This window comes from Elephas maximus, chromosome 3 (genome assembly GCF_024166365.1).
Source record: "Elephas maximus indicus isolate mEleMax1 chromosome 3, mEleMax1 primary haplotype, whole genome shotgun sequence".
Lineage (NCBI taxonomy): Eukaryota > Metazoa > Chordata > Mammalia > Proboscidea > Elephantidae > Elephas > Elephas maximus.
Genome location: NC_064821.1, coordinates 125,073,400 through 125,100,403, shown reverse-complemented (window position 1 = coordinate 125,100,403; position 27,004 = coordinate 125,073,400). Strand labels below are relative to the sequence as shown.

Genomic DNA, 27,004 nt, shown 5'->3' with positions numbered 1-27,004 from the left:
GAAAGAAAGGTCTGACAATCTGCTTCCATAAAGATTACAGCCATGAAAACCCTATGGAACAATTATACCCTGTAACACATGGGAACGCCATGAGTCAGAATTGACACGACAGCAACAGGAAAAAAAAGAGCTTAAAAAAAAGCAGGTTGATAGTTCAAAAGAAAGAACAAGAAACACCAAATGTACAGTTGTCATGGGAAAGCTGGCTCGCCATTTCCAGTGCTGAAATTCTTATCCCTGTTTCAGTTTCCAAGAGTTATAAAGGGCTCATGAGACTTTGCCCTTTGTTTACTCAGGGATGCATTCCTATGGGAAAGAATGGAGAAATCAAACAAATTAAAATGATTACTATATGTCAGGTGTCTCTAAATGAAATTTCTTCTGCTCCTACTTTCAGAGCATGCAAAGTTCTGAGAGAGGCCAATAAACAAGACAGACATGATCCCTGCAGAAAAGAAACGTACACTCTTCAGGCAAGTGGGCAGATGCACAATAAGCAAATGAAATATATAAACATCATCGAATAGGGCAGATAAGCAACAGACAAATACTTAAAAAAAAAAGACATAGTAATAGCAAGAATATATCAGATTGTGATAAGAAATGATAAACCGAAAACCAAACCAAACCCTGTAGGACAGAGCAGAACTGCCTCATAGAGTTTCCAAGAAGCACCCAGTGGATTTGAACTGCTGACCTTTTGGTTAGCAGCTGTAGCTCTTAACCACTACTCCACCAGGGTTTCCAAGAAATGATAAGATCATGAAAATCAAAGAGTTAACTCTGTTGATTTGAAGCAAGGAGGCAAAGGAGACAAAGGGTCTAGACCTGTTTGTTGGGAGTGGTGGAGGAAGTGGGAATGGGGTTAACCACTGAGAAGATGACTAGGCCTTTACAAAGGACCAGACATTCTTGAGGAGGAGGCTCTCAGTGGGAGTACCCCTGGGACATCCCTAGAGAGAGCTCACAGCTGACACAGAGACTAAGCCTCTGCAAAAGACCAAGCCTACTCAATATTACTGAAGTATCTACAAGCAGGGACCATTTGTCCCATTCATGTACAGAAGGTTTAAAGGGCTCTATACCACGACCATGTTCCCCAAGCCCTACAGGGACAGTTGAAGCCCATGTTTACCTCCTCATCAAATTCTAACAGGTATTTATGCCATCTATAATTTAACTGGGGCCAGTTTAATTTATACCGATAAGGTGCAGAATATATATCATGTTTCAGTTCCCTCCCCAGGAGGGATGCCTAATGGGATCAGCTATAGACTCTGGTCTAGTCCATAAAAAAAATTTTGCTGAGTTTGTTATGAGTAAGGCACTGTGCTAAGCCTTTCACCTGAAGCATATTGCATATTTATACATGTATCATCTTATTTAATTTAATTCTTAAATCAACCCTGTGAGGTATGTATTATTCTCATTATGTAGATAACTTAGACTCAGAGAACCTAATTTCACTAATAGGAGTTTTTTGTCAGTCCAACTGCGAAGCTGTACCATTTAATCCCTGTGCACATTTCACCCTCTAAAACATCAACATACTGATGCCTTACATTTGTCTATTGCTTTCAAGTTTACAGAGGCCCTTCTTTGTACCTTTCAGTTTTTTCCAAGAAACTTTCAATATTTTTCTTCCTCCCTTCCTTTCTTTATTCTTCATTCCTTTCTTCTTCTTCTCCTTCCCCTTCCCCTTTCCCTTCTCCTTCTTCCCCCTCCCCTTCTCCTTCACCCTTCTTCTTCCCCTTCCCCTTCCCCCTTCTTCTTCCCCTTCCCCTTCCCCTCCTCCTCCTCCTCCTCCTTCTTCCTCTCCATCTCCTTCTCCTCCTTCTGTTTTTAGCAGATGTTATTTCTGTACTTGGGAGGGTGAGTATTATTTAAAACACAAGCAACAATAACAAAACATGTAGAGCACCAAATTCATTTCAAGGAATTTTCCAATTGTTCAAGGTCCTTTTCTTTGAAAAGTTCTTGCTTGGTTCAGAGGTTGAACAGGCAACAAAACATTCCTATTTATTGAAGTTTTGAGTGTTGAATTTCTTTCATTCAACACTATAAGCAATATTTCCCTTCTAATTATTCTGTTTTCTTCACTAATTGACAACCCACTGGACCATTTGTATATGCTGAAGCAATTTGTAAGCATTTTGTTTACCCAGAAAAATATTTATGTGAGACCTTCCATTGTTGTTGTTGTTGTTAGGTGCCGATGAGTCCGTTCCAACCCATAGTGACCCTATGTACAACAGAAGGAAATGCTGCCCAGTCCTGTTCCATCCTCACCATTGTTGCTATGTTTGTGCCCATTGTTGTAACCACTATGTCAGTCCATCTCATTGAGGGTTTTCATCTTTTTTGCTGACCCTCTACTTCACCAAGTTCTTCTCCAAGGACTGGTCCCTCCTGATAACATGTCCAAAGTACGTGAGATGAAGCCTCGCCATCCTCACTTTGAAGCAGCATTCTGGCTGTACTTCTTCTAAGACATATTTGTTTGTTTTTCTAGCAGTCCATGGTATATTCAGTATTCTTCACCAACACCATAATTAAAATGCATCAGTTCTTCTTTGGTCTTCTTTATTCATTTTCCAGCTTTCACATGTATATGAGGCTACTGAAAATACCATGGCTTGGGTCAGGTGCACCTTAGTTTTCTAGGTGACATCTTTGCTTTTTAACACTTTAAAGAGCTCTTTTGCAGCAGATTTGCCTAATGCGATATGTTGTTTGATTTTTTGACTGCTTCCTCCATGGGCATTCATTGTGGATCCAAGTAAAATGAAATCCTGACAACTTCAATATTTTCTCTGAGACCGTTCGTATGTTTGTATATATTGTCCTGATAGATATGCCCTTGTTTGCATACTTCCATCCTAGAAGACTTTTCTGAGACTTTTGTTTTTTGTCAGTGTGGACAGTACACACTGGTCTGTGAAATCTTGAGTAAACAGAAGCTGATATGATGGTGTGTAACATAATTCTTCAGCCAAAGCTGAGCTTCCCTATGCTCTATTTCTTTACCCTACATTGGCTGAGTACTTCAGCCAGTTGCTTGAATTATGGATCTCAAAGACCACTAAGAATTTTTGGGTTAAAGTTAAGATGCTAAAAACTCTTTCATGATATTTGAGAAGACTAGCGAAATTTCTAAGTCAAATAACTTATATACTAAGAATACCTAAGATTTGGAGAAATATATCTGTCTGTCCATCTATTCATTCATTAATCAGTGCATTCATTATCAAACATTTATGAAATAACCTTCTGTTTTCCAGGCCCTATGTTTGGAGCTGAGAATACAAAGAGTAAGACTCAAGGGTTTCACTGTGTAGCAGGGAGAGATGGGCATGTAGTAATTAAATATAGATAAATGCTATAATACAGTTAATACAATTCAGTAATACGATAGACGTAGATATGTGGAGGAGGGTTGTTACGGTGGGGACACAAAGGTAACGTGTATATGATAAAAAAAAAAGCACTTAACAGAAAATTTTAAAACACTCCCTTTCCAATCTTTTTCACCACTCAGAAAACTTTTTCTTCCAGATACATAGCTTAGCATAAACATCATAATAACTGGAGCAATACACATTTCCACGCTCTACATAACCTCCTTTTTAATGGCTTTGTAATAGTTCATTACAAAGCTTTGACATAGTGAACTTACCACTTTGTTCTATGGCTAGATGTTTTGGTTGCTTCTACCATTAAGCTGTTATAAACAAATCTGAGATGAAGACCTATGTTTGTATTTTTTTTTCCAAATTTTTAAATTATGCCTTCAAATAAATCTCCCAAAGTGGGCTTACTAGATAAAATGGAAAACATATTTTGTGTTTATTGGTTAATTTGTCAAATTTTCATAAGGATCTAATCTATGTATAGTGCCATGGCAATATTTGAATGGATGAGAGTTCCAGTTTTACTATGCCCTCACTAATGAGGAATTATATTTTTTATTCTTAACTTCATCTTAATAGATAAAAGTTGTTGCTGTGTGCCATCAAATCAATTTCAAATGATCACAACCCTATAAAAAAGAGTAGAACTGCCCCGTAGGGTTTCCAAGACTGCAACCTTTACAGAGGCAGACTGCCACACCTTTCCTCCTTGGAGTAACTGGTGGGTTCAAACTACCAGCATTTCAGTAAGCAGCCAAGCACTTGACCACTGCACCACCAGGTCTCTTATATGTAATAAAGGACTCAAATACATAAAGAACTCCTATACATCAATAAGAAAAAGACAATACAATAGAAATATAGGCAAAAGGCTTGAGCAGAAACTTCACAAAAAAGGGTATCGAAATGACTAATAAACTTTATTAATCATCAGAAAAATGCAAATTAAAACCACCATGAGATGCTACTATACATCTGTCAGGATGGTTACATTGAAAACCTGTAAATACCAAGTGTTAGTGAGACTGTGGAGAATCTGAACTCACATACACTACTGAGAGAGTGTAAACTTGTTCAATTACTTTGGAAAACTTTGTAAATAGCTAGTAGAACTGAATACATGCGTATGTATATTAGCCAAAAGATACATACTAAAATCTTCATAGAAGCACTGTTTGAAATAGCCCCAAGCTGGAAACTACTCAAATGTTCATTAACAGAATAATACATAAATAAATTGTGGTTTATTCACAAAATACTAAGCAATGAGACTCAATAGCCTACAAATGCATGTAACGATATGCATGAATCTCACAAATATAACGTTGAGCAAGCTTCAGACACAGAAGATGCATACTACATCATACCATTTATATAAAGTACAAGAACAGGCTAAACTAATCTATGCCGTTAGATGTCACGGCAGGGTTACCCTTAGGGGAGTGGAGTGACCGACAGGGAGCTCTATGGGAGGTTTGGGGGTACAGCTTATATCCTGTTCCTTGATCTGAGTGCAGGTTACACAGGTATGTTCATTTTGTGAAAACTCATTCAGCTGTATAAATAGGACATGTACATTTTCTGTATGCATATTATACTTCATAGTTATATATTAAAAAGTAAGAATTGTGAAGTAGAGGATTCAAACCCAAGATCATCTCACCCTTCAATTTCATGCACTCCTAACTGCTCCATGCTACTTTACCATTTATTAAGCAGATCTCAGAGTGAACTTGCAACCCATGGCTCTTTGCTTGGGCCTTTATTATTGCATGTAGAGTCAAATTGCTGCTATAGACACTGTATAGTTTGTACGCAAAAGTTTGTTTACAGATCAGTCAGCCCCTCACAGGCAGGCACCATATCCCAGAAATCTTTGTACTCCCAGTGCTTTTGACAAATGCCTAATCCAAAACAGGTACACGTGAAAGCAGGCATGAAATATCTATACCTGGACCTATAGAATGCTTAGGGATCAGCCAAAGAAATTTAGAAAGTTACCTTAGCAAGAAAAGTAAATTTCTAATATTATTTAAAACAACTATATTGAAAACAACCTGAAAGTTAATGCCATTTCTGATTTATCTCAGAGAACATTTAGGTACTGAGAAAATACCATGGCTTATAAATAAATGATCACAATGAAAATGGCATTTAACAAATCACACAATGAAAATAATATTTAACAAGAATTCATGCAGTCTGCAAATACTTACTGAGCACCTACTATGTGCCAGGCATTGCTGGTCCTGCTGTGCTGCCAGGCACAAAGGTAAATAAGACAGACTTACAGAGCACATATGTATAAGCGGAAGGCAATACACAATAAAAAAAAAAAAATATGTATGAGCGGAAGGCAATAAACAGTAGATATCATAAATAAGCTTATGGTTGTTAGAAGGTGATGAATGCTATGGGGAAAGAAAGAGTAGAGGCTAGTTATATTTTTAAATAAGGTAGTCAGGGAAGGCCTTATTGAGAAGGTGACATTCAAACAAGGATTTGAAGAAGAGAAGGAGTTAGTCTTGACAATGTCTGGGAGAGCAGTCAGTTTAAATATTCTAAGGTAGGAGGATGCCTGTGTGACTGGACCAGGGTGAGGGAACAGAAGGGCAGAGATGAATAGGAGAAAAATCACAGAGGACCTTGTAGACCATTGCAGGATCTTGGGCTTATACTCTGAATGAAATGGGAAATTAGTGAAGAGTTTTGAGGCAAGACTAACATTATCTAATGTACATTTTACAAGGTCAGCTGGCTGTTGGTTTAGGACTAGGGAGGAGGTCAGATGGGGAGGAGGGCAGATGTAGGAGCAGGGAGAACAACTGGGAGGCTATTGTGGTTCAGGTGAGAGATTACAAAGGCATGAACTAAGGTGTTAGCAGTACAGGTAATGTGAACTGGTTAGATTCTAGATATATTTTGACGATAGAGCAGAATTTCTTGACAGATTGGATGTTGTGTATGAGAGAAAGAAAAAAAAATAAAGGATAACTTCATGGTTTTTGGCTTGAGGATAGTATGAAGGCTATTAACTAATTGGCCACAAGTAGCTTATGTCAAGTTACAAAAGTAGGCGCACAGTAAGGAACTCTGTGAGATCCAGAGGAACGACGAGAACACTTTGCTCGAAGTGGCCTGGCACATGATAGGCATACCTTCTGCTTACTGACCACATTTCGTTCCCAGTCATTGGCTGATAGTAGCCATTGAGCTCCAAAATTAACCTACAAGAGAGGAATTTCCACTTAGTTTTCAAGATATGTTTAGAACCTAATGATTTAGAATTTCAATGTTCACGCATCTGTAGTGGGAAATCTGTAATCCCTTCAAATTCAATCTTTATCAGTCAGCCTAACTTGGCTCAGATAAACATAAATAAGGAAGCAATCTGAACTCCAAGGAGCTTCTAAATTTCAAAGCTGCAGGTAAAATATATAGAGAAGCACTTTCATTTTGATTTAAATAAACCTTCTGACATATTCTTAGAAGTAAATGCATTTTTGAGTCTCATATAAGCCCGAGAGAAAAACAAACGTATGAGATCAATTTATTTTCTTAAATTGGTTTTTATAGAATACAGATAATACATCTGAGTTTTTTAAAATCATTATTGACAAATAACAATTTTGTGAGCCTAGAGGCCCAAAGTTTGTAAATCACACACATGTATCAGAACTAGAATGCCCTTCCGAGTGTTTGCATTGCTTATTTTTGTCGCTTTACTATACGTCTCATGAACAATTAGTAATACATACATGAATCAGCCTAGGATGAGTAAATTTTAATCTTCCCACCCAAAGAATAAAATGTGTTGTTTTTCAACAGTCACAAGACATTCGTGTTGGTGTGCTAGAGATTTTTAAAACTTCCCAGTATTTACCATCTGCTATGGTTTTTATCTATTCCATTTAACCATACTTCCTCTATTAATTGTTCTCCTGCAGTACAATTATGAACATTCATGCTGTTTTTCTAATTAGATGCAATCATAAAACTGAAGATCTAATGGAGAAACACGAACAGTGATTAATTTAAAGTAAAAGAGGCCCTTTCCCCAAATAAATCAGTATGTTAGATTATGTAAAGGAAAACTGACACTAAATCATTTCTCCAATCATGTCACCCTCTGTGTAAAAATTTTAGTGGCTAACATTTTTTAATATTGTCTACACTGTCCAATCTGGTACCCCTAGCCACATGTGGTTATTTAAATTTAAATACATTAAAACTAAATAAAATTAAAACTCCTGTTTCTCAGTTGCATTTGCCACATTTCAAGTGGTCAATAGCCACAGGTGCCTAGTGGCTACCATGTTGAATACTGCAGACATAGCACATTTCTAACATCTCAGAAAGTTCTACTGGAAAGTACTGGTCTAGGGAACAAATGGCAAATTTTTTGGCATGGAGTTCCAGGCCCTCTATAACCTCATTACTGTTTATCTTTCTAGTTATATCTTTCACTATATTACTTACATGTAACCCATGCATACCCAGCCTTCTAAACCATCATCTTCCCCAAATAGATCTTAGACTTCTTTTGTATTTGAGCCCTTACGTATTTGATTTCCTCAGTTTAAAATTAGTTTCCTCTATTTTTCACTTAGTGAAATATTCTCATGCCTTCAATGTTCCATTTAAATGCAAACTTCTCTATTAAACCCAGCCCCAAACCCCAGTGCCGTCGAGTCAATTCCGACTCATAGCAACCCTATACCATCTTTATTCAGGTCAAAGGGATTTATGTAATTTCTTCCTTCTTCCTTTCTGGAGTGTTATTTGTACCTCTATCTCACCATATACCTTATTTGTGTACATTTGTGTCTATCACCTGACCCAGCACCCAAAAGGTAAGTGCCTTCATAGTTACACCTCTCTGCTGCCTATCACAGTGTCATACATATAACAAATATGCAGAAATGATGATTTGAGTAATTTATGGCAAATTTGCATATTTTTGTGGTTATTTGCAAAAATATTTTGTGACTGTTTGATGGCAGTGGGTAATGGGTTATTGCTTGATGTGTTTTGAAGCTATAGATTTGTTTGCTCCATTATATTCTAGGACTATAACTTTCAAACCCCACTGACTAACCTTAGATAGGGTGGGAGAGGGGGAGACTAAGTACATCTAGTTATAGACCCAAGCATCTCTTTTTACGACTATAATTTGGTGCTTGCACATTTGAATTGCCTTTGCTTTTATCTCTTGTGCCTGTAGCTAGAAAACAGGATGCAATTTAAATCAATCAAGTAAATAGTGTCTACTAATCCCTGGTAATTGGTGCTAGGTGTCCTTCCCATCTAGCTGTCCCTGGTCACTGGTTTTGCAGAATCACAAGGACAAAAATAAAGGTTGTTATGACCTTGTTCAGCTTTTCTAAAAAATCGTTGGCCATTGCTATATTTCCATTATTTAAAACAAAGCAGAACTCTCATTATTTAGCCTATTTTGAAATTACAAGCTCCAAATGGATTCCCAGAGGCCATCACTCTTCTCAGCTCCAGAAAATACAGCACAATGCCATGGCATGTATCTTTTAAGGGAATTTCGAATTGTGCTCCCCTTGCCTTCTGCAAAATTTCGCTTTGTAATTTTCAGAAATTGGTAGGTGTTCCTTGTGAAGATTATTTTATGTTAATGAAATGATGGAAGTTCCAATGATGGCGTATTTTTATGAAAGGAGGAGGGAACATTTTTGTATTTCTCTGTTATGCTGAGTACCTATTTTCAAAGAAGGTGTTTCCTATTGTGGTCATGGCAGCCTCTTGGAGACAGTCATTCTGATTCTTTGGGCTTGACAGCTACCATTCAATGAGAGTGGAAAGAGAAAATATTCTTATGCTCACTTTGAAGATAAACGTTCATTAAATTCTCCTTAAATTGATTGTAACACTGAGGCAAAATGCGCATGGCCTCCCCAGATTAATTCTATTAACCAAAGATGATAATAATCAAGAGACAATATATCAGGGAGGACAGAGGATAGCCTTACTAGCTATATGATGTCCAAAAGTTACTAACCTCTTTGAGTCTTGGTTTTCTCTTTCATAAAAATGGGAATATTAATTTGTAACTCATTGGGCTATTGTGAGGGTTAATTGCGCAGGTAAGCACAGAGTTGTAATTTCACCTAATTCTTCTGCCTACAAATTCCAGTTCATTGCCTACGGAATTTCTTATTCTGTCATTTAAGACCCTGATCCTAATTATCCGGTACTCCCCCTCCCATGGAGCCCTGGTGGCCCAGTGGGTAAAATCTTGGCTGCTAACCGAAAGGTCAGTGGTTCAAATCCACCAGCTGCTCCTTGGAAACCCTATTGGGCAGTTCTACTCTGTCCTACAGGGTCACTATGAGTTGGAATCAACTCAGTGGCAATGGGTTTGGTTTGCCCTCCCCCACATTGTAAATTCAAATGAAACTGAATTGCCTCCTGTCCCTTGGATACACTTGTCACCTGATGCCTCCTTGCCTTTGCTCAGGCTTTTCTTTCTACTTGGAATACTTTTCCAATTCTGCATGTCTAAAATCCTTCTGCTTCAAGGCTCTTGATGAAATATTATCTTCTTCATAAAGACTTCCTATGTCTCATGAAATAGATGCTTGCCATAAAATTCTATAGCACTTTGTTCAGTCTTTTTTAAAAAAAAAATATATGTTTTTTATGAGACAAGGTAGGTCCAGTACTAGAGTGAGAATGATAACTAATATCTTTGCATTGAGAATATTTTATTTGTGGCTTAACAGTCACTATTTGGGCTTGAAGAAAGTATGGTGGCACAATCTGACCTCTGAATTGAAAAAGAATTAATGGAGTGGTAAAGGGATGCGCCACTTTGGCCGTAACCAATGCCAGTCAGCCCTTGCTGCTCCTACTTCACCAATCTTACTTTCTCCTCATTGTCTTCAGAAAGCTCCTTTCATGTTTTCAAGTAAATCAGAAATGGTAGTAATGAACCAGGCTTTAAAACTAGCTGATATAAATCCTTATGAACAACTTTTTTTTTCTTTTAATTTGACATCTTTAAGCTCTATTTGTAACTATGATTCTGGGCAAATATAGATTTATTGGTTTATTCTTCCTTGAACCATCCTTGAAATATGCTTAAAAAATATGAATAACTAGAGCTTCCAAATATTTTAATTATTGACGAAAGAACAGGTTTCACTGGTAATTTCATTTGCTTCATATGCCATTAGACCAATAAAACCAATAAATCAATAAAAATACTGAATTTTCATAAATAAGAAATATTTTCCATAGTAGCAGTTTGATACCCAGTGTTATAAAGTTTGGTTTTAAGGACTTTGAGGATACATAATGAATTAAACTATTCATTGCCAAAGTAACTTCCCTTTCTGTGCCTGGGCAAATATTAGTAAAGTTCATAGATCTCTATTAAAAGTCTAGCCTCTCTAAGTAAATACAACTTGATGATGACTATCATTACCTTGGAAACCCTGGTGGCTTAGTGGTTAAGTGCGACGGCTGCTAACCAACAGGTCAGCAGTTTGAATCTGCCAGGCGCTCCTTGGAAACTCTATCGGGCAGTTCTACTCTGTCCTATAGTGTCGCTATGAGTCGGAATCGACTGGACCGCAGTGGGTTTTTTTTGGTTGGGATCATCACCTTTGTGCATTTAAACCCTGGTGGTGTAGTGGTTAAGTGCTACGGCTGCTAACCAAAGGGTGGGCAGTTCGAATCTGCCAGGCGCTCCTCGGAAACTCTGTGGGGCAATGCTATTCTGTTCTATAGGGTCACTATGAGTCAGAACTGACTGGACCGCACTGGGTTTGGTTTTTATCATCACCTTCATGGTGATAATTAACAGTCATGCAGGAACTAGAAGGTGCTGGACCAAACTAGTTGTCAGCCCTGTTTAGTTTGGTAGGCCCACCAATGCTGCCAATTGTACCTCCTTTGCAGCAATGGCCCTCATCTCCACTTTCCCATTAAAAACCAATGTGTACAAATGACTTCAGTGTCCTCTGTGAGCAATTCTACCTTACTGATCCCAATTCACAGATATGCTTTCATACTGTATGCAATGAAGCAAATGAGCTCTTTGTGTTTGCTTTCCTATATTATTTCTGCCTTGGTTGTTAGTTGAATTCAAATTCAAAATCTTGGTCATTTTATCATTCGCTATCATCCAAACTGTAGCAGACTGCATAGCATAAATACTTCTATCTCTCTCTCTCTTTTTTTTTTTTGAGATTGCCACAGACTTAAGTTTGATAAGTTATTTACTCTCCAAGTTTTTTAGAATTTTTAAATTTTTATTAATGGCAAAAGATTTTGTATTGAGTATATCTGTTCCATATTTCCCAAATTCTCTAAGATTTGATATACTATTTTTCTTGTCTTTCTGTTCTCTCTAGATAACCAGCATTCTGAACTATTTTATTCTATAGAGAAGGCTTGTCTTATCCAAGCATTGCATGGACAACAGTCTGCTGATGGCCATGGCCCAATGCTGAATTTTTATAGAAGGCGTTTTATTTCAAAATACCTGATCCACGGTAGTGTGAGAAAACTGGTGATATAATTCTATAATCCTGTTTTTTGTTTCAACTATACCCACATCCATGAGTTGAATCTTCATCTTCACCTCAGCCATATGGTGCAGTTCCCTTCCTGGGCACCCTCTGAGAAGAGACAAAGTAGGTCTAATGGATGGTGAGATTAGTCCTACTGGGGAGTACTCATCCTTCTTTACTGGAACTTACCCCTTTATCGCTAGTGGTTAGGAAAACAGGCTCTGTTATCAGGTACCTTTGGTTTAAGATTTGCTTCATCATTTGCCTAATAATTTATTTGGAATAAATTATTTAATCTCTGTCCTCAATTTTCTCAACTGTATAATGGGAATAATGTCTTATGACAACATTGTGTTAAAAGGAATTTACACATTAAAAAGTGCTTAGAACAGAGCCTGTTACCACAGTAAGTGCTCAGTAAATAATAGCTGCCGTGATTATTGTTGCTGTTTTATATACATTTTATCTCTTTTACTTGACATGAGTGTAATTCAAGTCTGATTCATTCTGGTATCCCTCTGCCCCAAATAGTACACAATGCCTTATACATAAAAGGTACTCCAGAACTGCTTTATGAATTCAAAAAATAAGTGAAATATTTGCAATACATCAGACATGCCAGGAACTGAAGATTTAATACTGAACAATATCTTCAAGGTTCCTGCTGTCATGGGTTTTCATTCTATCAGTAAAGGCACAGGTCAAATAAGCAATAGCAATAAATGGCGACATTGCAATGGAGGAAGAACTGGAACATCTGGTAATAATTTGTTGGATGACTAGTATGAGGTAAGGCACTCCTTCTTCAGTGCTTCTGACTTCCCATGACTGAAAGTTTGAATGTGAGCACAGGGGAGAAGGAATCTCATCTCTCTCCTGTGGTGCCTTCCTCGTTGGAAAAAAGAATTCAGGCTGACAATTATGTAACCTCACTGCTATTACAGTACCACATGGCAACATCAAAAGGGTCCTAAAGAGACTGGGAAATCAATTCTATACATGATTATGGGCCACATATAGAAAAGATTCCACTGGTGTGTTCGTTGAACTGGGCAGGCTAGCGCCTTAAATTATTCTGGAACCAATAAGTTCACAGCTGACTTATAATCATTTCCCTTCATGTGATTTGAACTGTGAGTCATTTGTTCCACTGAAATTGTGGACACATTGGTGTATTTTTAACTTCTATGAGCCACTGTTCTAGAATAAAATGGAACAGAGATGCAGTATGCAATTGTCTAGGGGGAAATGGTGTAAAAGGTCTTGACTAGAGACCTATGTTTCCTATCTCCCAGGCTGTGATGAAGGGCTCCCAAGGCTGAGGCTTTCAGTCCATATTCCCCAGGGCTCCCTTCCCAGTCCAGAAGCAGAAGAAACAATTTACCAGTGTGAATCATTCCTCTGGGCTCCTATAGACCTTGGTTTAAGTGTCTGTCTCTGTCCTGGACCCTGTCTTATTTAACTTTGCAGCCCCCAAACCAAGCACTGGTGCCTAGGTCATAGTCAAGTCTGCACATTTGTTGAACCCATTTATCCATTCATTCACGTAATAGATATTTATTAAGCACATATTATATGCAAGAGCCTGTAGTAGGCATTGGGAATGCAGCAGAGAACAAAACAGACATAGTCCCTGCCCTCACAGAGTTTAATTTAGTGTGTAGATGTGTATGTTGGGGCACAGAGATGGGGGAATTCAGAATATAAAGTAGTAATTACACAAAAACTCCAACTACAATATCTATAAGTGCCCTGAAGGACTAGGAAATCCTGACCAAACTCTGATAATTAACTAGCAATACAAAGAACAACCACCAAAAAAGCCAAAATAAACCAGTTTCCATTGTGTTGATTTTGACTCGTGGTGATCCCATCTGTTACGGGGTAAAACTGAGCTCCATAGCCTGTAATCTTTATAGATGCAGGTCTTTCTTCTGTGGTGCTGCTGGGTAGGTTCAAATTGACAACCTTATTTGGGCCGACTAGGGATCTTTTTTGTGTGTGTGCTTTAAATGAAAGTTTATAGCTCAAGTTGGTTTCTCACACAAAAATTTATATACACATTGTTATGTGACCCTAGTTGCTCTCTCTTTAATGTGACAGCACACTCCTCCTTTCCACTCCGAATTTCTCATGTCCATTCAACCAGTTCCTGTCGCTTTCTGCCTTCTCATCTCACCTCTGGACAGGAGCTGCCCATTTAGTCTCATGTATCTACTTGAACTAAGAAGCACACTCTTTACAAGTATCATTTTATGTCTTATAGATTAGTCTAATCTTTGAAGAGTTGGCTTCGGGAATGTTTTTAGCTCTGGGTTAACAGAGAATCCGGGGGCCACGTCTTCTGGGGTTCCTCCAGTCTCAGTCAGACCATTAAGTCTGGTCTTTTTACTAGAATTTGAGTTCTGCACCCCACTTTTCTCCAACCAGGGATCTTACCACCAGCAATATAACATTGACCAAACTACTTAAACTCTCTGAGGCTCAGTTTTCTCATTTGTGAAGTGAGATATTTGTATGAGCTGATGTCTAAATTCCCTTTCTGACCTGAACTTTATGATTCTGTGCTTCCTTAGCAGAAAACTAAGCTTTGTACAAAAAGAAACTAATTAAAATTATTCATTAATGGATAACGTCAGTAACAATTATCAGAAGAAAGTCATTTGATAAATTTTTAGCTTTCACTGACTGTAACAGAAACCTCACCACCCAGAGAGAAATAAAGTCGGAAACCTGCTAGACAAAAACCAAATCCGGAGTTTTAAGAATCAGAGCAAAACAAATGAGAAATATTTTGAATCTTAAATATCTTGGCATCATTTTGGATGAGTAACAGGATAGTGTGAAGTATTAATTGAAATATTTTCTAGCTCCAAACCAAAAAACCAAACCCAGTGCCGTCGAGTAGATTACGACTCATAGTGACCCTACAAGACAGAGTAGAACTGCCCCATAGAGTTTCCAAGGAGCACCTGGCGGATTCGAACTGTCAACCCTTTGGTTAGCAGCTGTAGCACTTAACCACTACACCACCAGGGTTTCCTTTCTAGCTCCAGGAGGTTACAAATAGTGCAGAGGTTACAAAAGAAATAACACCTTTTTTGAGAACAAAATTACTGAATTCTCCAACGCTGAGTTTAAAGAGACCCAGTTTTTGGCAAGAAAATTCTGGTTTTTCCCAGGTGAAAGGAGCAAACTGGATTGATGTCCTTTACCAGTGAGGTAGATAAGAGTGGATGGAGGTCTGGGAACAAAAAAAGGTTACCTTTTTGAGTATTTTAGTGATTATCTCCTCCTTTTCTTCCCATGGAGGAAGAAAGGGAGGCACTCAACTGGTTCCCTTCGTTGAAACTAAGAGAAGGAAACCCAAGAGATTCCCTCATGTTTGTCTGTTGGGTAGCTGGAAGGACAAACTGATACCTCAAAGCTTAATAGTTGCTTCCTGAGCTATGTCTTGCTGGTCTGCCCTGAAGAAATTGAAGTGTGAGAAAGAGCACTGGAAAGAGATGATGTGACTATAGTAACCCAGGTGGCCTGGGAGCAGGAATTTCCCCTGCAAATTCCCTGCTCCCAAGAAGTACAGCAGATGGACCCCACCTATGCCACAGAGTGTCCATGAGATGGGAGCCACAGGCTTGTTGGGGACTGCTGCAGCATGAGGCAAAGAGGCAACTCACAAAAAGGGATGTGACATGGTACTAACTAAGGATCCTCAACTGCAGCAGGCTGCCAGGCTGATTAGGGAGAAACAGTGCCCCAAGGGAGTTTTAGGTATCTGAGTACTTCATCAGTAGGTTCCATCAGTCTCCCTTAATCCCACACTGAGACAAAAAACCAGAAACCAGATCAGTGGTAATAACAGAAAGGGGGTAACAACTCTGCCACCACCAGGTGAAAGTGTTCATAAAAGGGAACGGTGGTTACATCCAACAAAATGAAATTGATCAGCTAACCCCAGGCAGTTAGGGAAGGAAAAATCTTTTGTCCCTTTCCTTTGCTAAGATGACGCTGAGTTGATCAGAGAGAAGCATTGGCCCCTGACAAAACAAACAGGGACCAGGTCATGAATTAAACCAGTAGCATACTGGTAGAGTAGTGGATGAGGGGCTCAGTGAGAGATCTAGGATGGTTGTAAACAAAATAAAGAATTTACACTTACTTTATATACCTGGGGTTTCAAGTCTAGATTTGTGGCCCTTACACTACTATAGGAGCCCTGGAGGCGAAGTGGTTAAGTGCTCGGCTGCTAACAGAAAGGTAGGTGGGTGGCTCCAACCCACCAGCCATTCCTCAGGAAAAAGATGTGGCAGTCTGCTTCCATAAAGATTACAGCCTTGGAAACCCTATGGGGCAGTTCTACCCTGTCTTATAGGGTTGCTATGAGTTGAAATCAACTTGGCAGCAATGGGTTTGGTTTGGTTTTGGTATACACTATTACGGAACGCTGGTAGTGCAGTAGTGAAGTGCTTGGCTTTTAACTGCAATGTGAGTGGTTTGAATCCACCAGTTGCTCCTTAGGATAAAGATGTAGCAGTCGGCTTCTGTAAAGATTATAGCCTTGAAAACCCTATGGGGCAGTTCTACTCTGTACTATAGCATCCCTATGATGCCATAGGACAGAATTGACTCAGGGAATGGGTTTTCTACACTACTATGGAGTCCCTGGGTGGTGCAAATGGTTAAGCGCTCAACTACTAGCTGAAGGGTTGACATTTCAAACCACTCAGGTGCGGACCCATCTGCTTCCAAAGGGTCACAGCCCTGAAAACCCTACAGAGCAGTTTTGCTCTGCATACGTGGGGTCTCCATGAGTTGGAATCGACCAGAGGGAAACTAACAACAACAGCATACACATAATATTATGGAGTCCCTTGGTGGCACAAACAGTTAAGCGCTTGGCTACTAACTGGAAAGACTGGCTGGTTGCTGGTTCAAGGCAACTCGGAAGATCTGCTTTTGAAAGTTCAGTCTTGAAAAGCCAATGGTGTGCAGTTCTGTTCTGTAACATAAAGCCACCATGAGTCAGAATCTACTTGAAAGCAACTAGTTTCATATACTACTATTGAGATAAACAAATGGATTGCTAAAATCTGAACAATTAAGTTCTCCTTTAAAAAATGTATTGTAAAAGCAATGTAATGCAGAAGAATCATGTAGGACTGAATCTATTTTGACATGAAATTAAGCAGTTTTGTTTCCCAGCTCTGTCACGTATTAGGTGTGTGACCTTGAACACATTACTTCTCTGCTTCAATTTCTTCATCTTTAAAAAAGAAAAAATAAGAGCGACCCTGTAGGATTATTATAAGGCTTAGAAATAATGCATGCAAAGTTCAAGTACAGTACCTGGTACACAAAAAGATGCTAAATGTTGGCAATTACCGTTAGTATGGTTACTATATGCCATGACCTACTTATTTCTTCTGTAACAGGAAAGTCAGAATCACCAGCCCCTGCCTAGCATTTCTTTCGGGTAAACAATACCCAATAAATCTCTTAGCCATAGCCAATTCTCCTACTATATAGTGTACATGGCCTATGCTTACAAAAAAATCACACTTGGGTTATTGACATTACTTTGTAGAGTATTTTAAGCTAAAATATATTTTCTCAATGAATCATAGGAAAAGAAGTAAGAGTGAAATGTGAAAGCTACCTTCAGATATCAATTAAATTCTTGAAACTTGTGTTTCAGTCAAGAAAAATTATAAGTGCATTCATTATTTATGATTTCTTTGGGAAATGATGGAGCTGATGAGAACAACTAAATACGTTTTGCAAAAACAATATGTTTTAGGGGAAAATATTTTTTCTGAGGTTGTAACTTAAAGTCTTTTGAGAAAAGTAATTAGTTCGTACTCATTTGAATCTGTATTTGCTGAATGACGGTCATGTATTCAGCATGCTGCCAGCAGCTCCAGGGCTTTAAAAAGAAGAACAATTATTATCCCTGTCTTGCAGGTATTTACAACTTTGCCCAGTAGACAGTTGTACATTCCTGAGACATTCTGAGAAAATGACAGAAATTAAATTCCAGCCACGGACTGATGTTACTAAACAGAAAAAGCAAAGGAAATACTGTGAGCTTTCGGAATATCACATGAGGGCTGTGACTGTTACCCAAGGTGGAAATGGAGAGTTAAGAAACTTTTATTTGATTTGCAAATGTAGTCAATTAAATTATTTCTGGCCCTCAATTCCTCCTTTTCTGAAGTAGCAGGAACCTCTTTGTCCTGATATATACATTCCTTTTAAAGAGTTCCAACAGGCATTTGTTTAGATGGGAAAGGTATGGAGGAAACAGCATATTTATGAAAATAATCATAGGTAGCCAGAAAATATCCTTAAAATAGGATATTTTCCTGTTCTATAAATAGATGGATAACAAAGGTACTGAGATATTTCTGTCTCCAATAATTTTTTTTCCTTATTTATCCATAGCATTTCTCCATGCCAAAAAGATGTTTCCTAACATACATCAAGAAAGAAAAAACAATAGATACTTCCTTCAGACTTTCTAATTCAGAACAACATACAGTATACAAACATGACTACAACCACTGAGGTGAGAGCAGAAAAGTTGTAATGCATCCAGATGTTTTCTAGATCTAGACATCTATTGTTGCTTAAATCAAAAAATTTGTGTTTTTTTCCTGAATTCCTTTGTTCTTATTGCCATGATTAATCATGTAATACAAGTTCAGTATTGCTTCAGTGTTTCTGCTGTAATCCGATTTCCCTCTCCTTAGTGTTATCATGTTACAGTTCCAGCAGTCATATTCCTGGAGTTCCAACAGTCATATTCCTGGAGTTCTGAGTCAGTTTCAAATTCACATATCCTTGGTCAGTCCCTGGATTCATCCCCACTCATCTATGAGCTCAATCTACTATAAACTCAATCTACTTATAAACTTAAACTCACCTTGTCTTTGTGCCATTGTATTTTAGGAATTCTTGAAAGCAGTTGGAAAAGAAAGGAGTCCTGAATTAATTGTTGATTCATATTATTTTTAATTATATGAAAGTTTAATATTAAAATTAGAATTAGCCGAGGATTCAGGGGTGGCAGACTGATACTTCCCAGTTTTTTTTTTCTTGCCTCATTCATTGGCTACTCTTTCGCAGATCCTTTTGTTGGTTCGTCTTCATCTACCTGACTCTTAACTGTGGAGAGTAGCAAGACTCAGTTCATGCATCCCTCTCTCTCTCTCCACACCCACTCCTTTTGTGATCTCATCTAGTCTCATGGCTTTATATGCCGCCTATATACTTAATCTTTCCAAACTTATATCCCCAGCCTAGACCTCTCCTTGAACTACAGAAACTCTTATATCCAATTGCCTACTTGATAACTCCACTTAAATGTCTAATTGTCGCCTCAAATTTAATATTCCACAGCCTAATTCTGATCATCCTCCCAATCCCCTGTTCTCCCAAACTCTTCTCCCCCTCAGTTAATGGGCACTCAGTCCTTCCAGTTTCTCAGGACAGAAGTCTTGGGTCATCCTCGATTCTTCTTTTTCTTTCACCATCCCCCCCGCCAAACACGTCCTGTTGGCTGTACCTTCAAAACATGTACAGAATCCAATCACTTCTTGCCACCCTCACCACTATAACTTTGGTCCAAGCACGATCATTTCCCACCTGAAAAATTGCGATAGCTTCCTAACAGGTCTCTGATAGAGATTAGACCTTTTTTCTGATTTGTAATAGCCAATTTTTTTTCCCCAGTCTATAGGTTCTCTTTTTACTCTTTTGGTAAACTCTTTTGATGAGCATAAGTGTTTAATTTTTAGACGATCCCAGTTATCTAGCTTATCTTCTGGAGTTTGTGTGTTGTTGGTTGTGGTTTGTATCCTGTTAATGCTGTGTATTAGGGCCTCTAGTGTTGATCCTATTTTTTCTTCTATGAACTTCATAGTTTTGGGCTTTATATTTAGGTTTTTGATCCACTTTGAATTAGTTTTTGTATATGGTGTGAGGTATGAGTCCTGTTTCATTTTTTTGCAGATGGACATCCAGTTTTGCCAGCACCATTTGTTAAAAAGACTGTCTTTTCCCCATTTGGTGGACTTTGGGCCCTTGTTGAAGACCAAGTGACCATAGGTGGATGGAGCGGAAGAAAAAGTGTGGAGCAGAACTCAAATTCACATAAAAAGACCAGACTTAGTGGTCTGATGGAGACTAGAGGAACCCCTGAAACTATGGCCCCCAGATGCTCTGTTAACCCAGAACTAAAACCATTCCCAAAGCCCACTCTTCAGACAAAAAATAAACTGGACTATAAAACAAAAAATAATACTCTTGGGGAATGTGCTTCTTAGCTCAATCAGATACATGAGATTAAATGAGCAGCTCCTGTCTGGAGGCAGGATGAGAAGGCAGGAAGAAACAGGAACTGATTGAACAGACACAAGAAACCTGGGGTGGAAAGGGGTAGTGTGCTGTCACATTGTGGGGATTGCACTAATCACATAATAATATGTGTATAACTTTTTGTATGAGAAATTAACTTGAGCAGCAAACTTTCAACTAAAGCGCACACACACACATATATATACACACACACACAAAGATAGGAAAGGATGAAAAGATCAAAATGGGTGTCAGAAGAGACTCTGAACGTAGAGAATGGAAGAAATGATGAAGTAAAAGAGATGCACAAAAGAAAGGGCAGCTCAAGAAGACAAGGTAAAGAATTATAACGAAATGTGCAAAGACCTAGAGTTAGCAAACCAGAAGGGAAGAACACTGTTGGCACTTATCAAGCTGAAAGAACTGAAGAAAAAAATTCAAGCCTTGAGTTTCAGTATTGAAGGATTCTATGGGCAAAATATTGAACAATGAAGGAAACACCAAAAGAGGATGAAAAGAATACACAGAGTCACAGTTGACTTTCAACGATTTCAGGAGGTAGCATGTGATCAGGAGCTGATGGTATTGAAGGAAGAAGTCGAAGCCACACTGAAGGCATTGACAAACAGCAAGACTCCAGGAACTGACGGAATACCAATTGAGATGTTTCAAGAAATGGATACAACGCTTGAAGCACTTACTCATCTATTCCAAGAAATCTGGAAGACAGCTACCTGGCCAACTAACTGGAAGGGATGCATATTTGTGCCCATTCCAAAGAAAGGTGATCCAACAGAATGCAGAAATTATTGAATGATATCATTAATATCACACACAAGTAAAATTTTGCTGAAGATCATTCAAAAGTGGCTGTAGCAGTACATAGACAGGGAACTGCCAGAAGTTCCCAATTCAGAAGAGGATGTGGAACAAGAGATATCATTGCTGATATCAGATGGACTTTGACTGAAAGCAGAGAATACCAGAAAGATGCTTACCTGTGTTTTATTGACTATGCAAAGGCATTAGACTGTGTAGATCATAACAAATTATGGATAACATTGCGAAGAATGGGAATTCCAGAACACTTAATTGTGCTCATAAGGAACCTGTACTTAGACCAGGAGGCAATCTTTAGACAGAACAAGGGGATACTGCATGGGTTAAAATCAGGAAAGGTGTACGTCAGGACTGTATCCGTTCACCACACTTATTCAATCTGTATGCTGAACAAATAACCCCGAGAAGATGGACTATGTGAAGAAGAATGTGGCACTGGCAGAAGACTCATTAACAACCTGTGATATGCAGATGACACTACCTTGCTTGGAAGTAAGGCTGGAAAGGTATTTTAAACGGTAGATTATAATCTTGAGAAAAAAAATGATGAAAATTGCTTTAACTTGATAAGACATAATTCCTGGAAAGCATGTAGTTCAAGTCATGACTAAACCTACTGGCAAGTTATTTATTTAATTATAAATCTCGATTGAATTTCTTGCATATTATAGTAAACACAATAGATAAATCATTTGTAAACTAATTATTTGGAATGAATTTTGCTCCTTCCCCCCGCAAAGATATGTTGAAGTCCTAACTCCCGTACCTGTGAATGTGACCTTGTTTGGGGGAAATAGGGTTTTTCTTTGTAGATGTTATCAGTTAAGAAGGTCATACTGGAGTAAGGTGGATCCTAATCCCTTCTGAGTGATGCCTCATAAAGGGAGAAAACAGACACAGAGACTGAGACACACGTGGGAAAGATGCCATGCAAAGATGCATCTATGAATAGCAAAGGAATGCCAATGATTGTGTGCAGATACTAGAAGCTAGGAAAGAGTTGTGGAATAGTTCTTCTCTCAGAACTCTCAGACAGAACCAATACAGCTGAGACCCCAATTTGTCGTTGTAGTCTGAAGAACTATGAGACAATAAGTTTCTGTTCTTTAACGCCACTCGCTTTTTGGTATTTTGTTATGGCAGCCCTAGAAAATTAAGACACTAATAATGCTATCTATCAACATCTTTCAGTTTCATTTAGAAATTTCTCTGGGATGAATTTTTTTCTTTCCACATTTGCCTGCTAACTCAGTGCTTTCAGATGTAATTAATGATGATACATTTTGTTTCATATAGGAAATGTTTTTAAGATTTCCAACATTTTAATAAAATAGCATTTTGGGCCATTTAAGTTATTAATTATATATGTTACATTTATTCTTCACTTAACATATTTTAGGTCACATTATGAAAAAGATAGGATAATTCTAACCCTAGTATCTCATTTTCTTATTATATTCTCTTATCCTTTTTCTCTGATCCCTTTTTCCCTTCCCCCCAGCACAGCCTCCTGGCTTTGGTTGCACTATGTGTTTTGAGATAATTCCCCTACATCTTCAAATCTTCTATTGTGGAAGTCGTCCCCCCACCCCATGGGAAATACTGATAGGGTTAACTTTGTGCTCAAGTACATCCACCTGAGTGGAGACACAGGCAGTGTATAGAGAGGGACTTATACTCACAGAAGCCTTGAAATTAGGGCACCAAGCCAAGTTTTGAAAAACCTCTGAGGGTCAGGGAAGATCTCGAATGATATTGGGTCACAAAAATATTACCCTAATCTTCAAAAATTAGTCAGAATATCCACCTAAGGAGGGATTTCTAGATTTGGTTGCTTCATTCTGTGGTACCCACCACCATCTTTTTTTGAAATCCAAACACTGGGAACTATGGCCCTATCCACAGATACTGGAAATCCTGGTGGTGTAGTGGTTAAGTGCTATGGCTGCTAACCGAGAGGTTGGCAGTTCGAATCCACCAGGCACTCCTTGGAAACTCTATGGGGCAGTTCTACTCTGTCCCATAGGGTCGCTATGGGTCAGAATCAACTCTACGGCAGTGGGTTATATATATATGTGTGGGTGTGTGTGTGTCCCGAAATAAAAAAATCCCTTAAGTATAATATAAAGCAGAAATAAAATGAAAGCAATTCAGAGTAAAATAACACACATTTCAATTTGCAAAAGCTACTGATAAAACTACTCTAGAAAAATTAACAAGGTATTCAGATGTTTTCTTAAATGTAAAATTGCCAGGAATATAACAGGTACAACTTCAGGCTAATAAGCCTGCTTTCGTGGCTTCCATTACTCGTGGGGTGAAGTTCTCACCTTTGTGCATAGCATACAAGACCCTAAAAGACGTCATCCTTGCTCACCATTTCAACCTATCTGTTTTCCTTCCACTTCATTCTTAATCCTGTTTTGAATTAGCCACTTGCAGCCCTTGCAAGCCTGATCATCCTTGCACCCTCTTACACTCCAACTTTATGCACACACGCACACACACACACACACACACACACTATTGTTTCATGGCTTACTGGCTGGAATCTTGAAATCATTCATCCAAGATTCAACTCAGATACAGGTTTCCCCTGCTATCCGAAAGTAGAGTGTTTCTATGAAATCTTTCGTAAAGCAAAGAAGCAAATGCCATTAATTTATATGGGAAAAAATTTTGAGCATTCCCAGACCCAAAAGATTACTTACCAAATCATATCAAATAACATGTAAAACCTAAAATAACTCTAACATACAGTAAAAGCAGGAATGATATGATAAATACACAGCCTATACAAAGTAGAAATAATGTATGTATACTGCAGTTCCCACTATATGCTACATTGGGAGCTAAACTATACACTATTTCCCCGCCACGCATCTGTCAGTTTGTCAAACAGTGGTGGCTTGCATGATGCTGTGATACTGGAAGCTTTGCCAATGGTATTTCAAATACCAGCAAGGCCACCCTTTGTGGATAGATTTCAGCTGAGCTTCCAGACCATGAAAGACTAGAAAGAAGGACCTGGGCACCCTACTTCTGAAGAAAAATTGGCCAGTGAAAACCTTATGAATAGCAGTGGAACACTGTCTGATGTAGTACCGGAAGATGAGTCCCTCAGGTTGGAAGGCGCTTAAAAGACGACTGAGGGAGAGCTGCCTCCTCAAAATAAAGTCAACCTTAATGATACGGATGGAGTAAAGCTACTGGAACCTTCATTTGCTGAGGTGGCATGACTTGAAATGAGAAGAAATAGCTGAAAACACCCACTAATAATTAGAACATGGAATGTACAAAGTATGAATCTAGGAAAATTGGAAGTCGTCAAAAATGAAATGGAATCCATAAAGATTGATATCTTAGGCATTAGTGAGCAGAAATAGATTTGTATTGACCAATTTGAATCAGATAATCATATGGTCTACTATGCCAGGAATCACAAATTGAAGAGGAATAGCATCACATTCATAGTCAAAGAGAACATTTCAAGATCTATCCTGAAGTACAACGCTGTCAGTGACAGGATAATATCCACAGACCTACTAGGAAGACCAGTTAATATGACTTACTCAAATTTTCTCACCAAGCACTAATGCCAAAGATGAGAAAATTGAGATTTTTACCAACTTCTGCATTATGGTTATATAGTAATATGGCAGTATAGTATGTGGCGTTAAGATGGCAGAATATGGTCTGACTGCTGGGGTTTGTCGTGATTCTGCTCTTTCCAGCAAGCTACTTAAGCTCTTTGGTTAATTTCTTAAGCTCTCAATGCCCTAATTTCCTCATCTGAACAATGGTGATAAAATAAGTACTACCTTATAGAGTCATTGTGAACGTGTAATGAACTAATACACATAAAGCACTAGGATCATGGCTCAATAAATGTCAACTGTTATTTTGAAATGGCTTGAATGAGGCCATTGGACATGCCAACACAGAAACAAAGTATATTTGCAGAACTATTATACAGTTATACTGTTTTTCCCTTTATTTAAGCTATTTCAAAAATAAATAATAGAATCTTTCTTCCCAAATTGAAGAGAGCTCCAGATAAGACCTCTAGCAGAAGAGGACAGAAACTCAGATTGCAAAGACATACACACTGGGAAGCAGAAGTGACCACTAAGCCTTGGCTCACCTCTGTACCTGCTGTGAGCATTTAATAGAAAAAGGCATCACTGAACGAGATCATGACTTTTTTCTCCCCTGCCTGTGTCACTCTTTGGGCAAAGAAAAGCGCAAATCCAGCTGACACATGTGCTGTGTGCTGCTAATAGGCAGGAGGTGAACACACCCCAGTAGAGGTGAAGAGGGCGCAATAGCAGCGTTTGGTTAATCAAGAACCAAGAGTGCTGCTGCCTTGTTGGAGCAGGAGGTGGCTCCTTACTCCACTTACTGTTGTTGTCAGTTGCCTCTTGAGTAGGCTCCAATTCGTGGTGACCCTATATATAATGGTATGAAACGTTGCCCAGTCCTGCATCATCTTCAAGATAGCTGGTATGCTTGAGTCCATTGTTGCAGCCATCGTGTAGTGCCTTCCATCCTAGGGGGGCTCATCTTCCAGCTCTATATCAGGCAATATTCTGTTGTGATCCATAAGGCTTTCATTGGCTAATTTTTGCAAGCAGATCACCAGATCTTTCTTGCTAGCGCGTTTTAGTTTGGAAGCTCCACTGAAACCTGTTCACCATGGATGGGCCCTCTGGTATTTGAAACACTGGTGATACAGTCCAGCATCACAGTAACATGTAAGCCACCACAGTCTGACAAACTGAGAGATGAGTGATGGACAGGGTTGTTTGGAAGTTTTTAAAAAAATAACTTTTGTTAATATACAGTACTTAATAAATGTCTGATAAGTGAAAGTATTATTTCACTCCTCCATATTTAGTGCACAAACAAAAGAATAATGGAGGGAAAAGGAGTCAATTTTTGGTTATTAAATTCTGATAATTAACACTCCTAGGAAAGACTGAATGAAGAAGGGAGAAGTAAGAGGGATCAAAGTAACAGAAATATATGGTTTAATTGTTCCTGCCCAGGCTGTTTGACCCCCCTAGAAATGACCAGTGGGGAGACCTGCACTGCTCCATGAAAGCATAGGTTCTTCTGAACCTTTTGATTTTCCTTATCTGCTTTTGGTTTTCTTGTTCTTATTGCTAATTCTTACTCCATCTTCATCTCAAAGCTCTGCTGAAACCTGTTCAACATAATAGCAACATGCAAGCTACCATAGTACCATAAAATGACAGACAGGTGGTGGTCACTTCACTTAGGGCTAGTTAAAAAAAGAAGCCCGTATCTGGTCTAGCACATGCTAGACATTCCTGATCTCCTACATCACTGTGAGGGCTGGATGTGACAGGAAGCGAGGTCCCACATTTAGTAGCACTGGAGGAAGACTCACTAACATCTATTAGTTTCTGGAACTTCTGTTCAACTCAATTTAGGGTCTAGTTCTTTGTTTCCATGAACCGAAGCCCTCCTGTGATCCTCCCACTCCCACCATGTCTTCCTCCCTTGTCATTCTTTTCAATATTCTTCCACATAAAGTGACTTCTATTGTTGAAATGTATGAAATTGTCTTTTCTGCTGAATTATAGTCTTCTTTTGAGCTAGCCAAGTAGATATCTTGCCCATATTAATTGCTCGACAAATGTTTTATTGAATGAAAAGAATTAACAAAGTAATGTAGGCTCAAGGATTTAAAAACTTTCCAAAAGTACAGAAGTATAAAGCAAAATTCTATTGTTTCACCCGCTATCCCAACTCTTTATTTAATTGCCCAGGGATAACTACTATTAATAAAATAAATTAATAGTGTCTTATTTTTCCTTCCAGAAAGTA

General features: G+C 38.5%; 1 protein-coding gene across 2 annotated transcripts in view; it reads right to left on the bottom strand.

Moving 5' to 3' along the window:
* Nucleotides 1–27,004, bottom strand: part of AK5 (adenylate kinase 5) — a 401,842-nt gene that overhangs the window by 346,133 nt on the left and 28,705 nt on the right. The window contains exon 1 of one of the 2 annotated variants that reach the window (XM_049875612.1): nucleotides 6,569–6,599. The exons of the other annotated variant lie outside the window; for it this stretch is intronic. The gene's annotated coding sequence lies outside the window, so the exon portion shown is untranslated. Of the gene's footprint in view, nucleotides 1–6,568; nucleotides 6,600–27,004 lie in introns of those variants that run through there. 2 annotated transcript variants of the gene reach the window in all.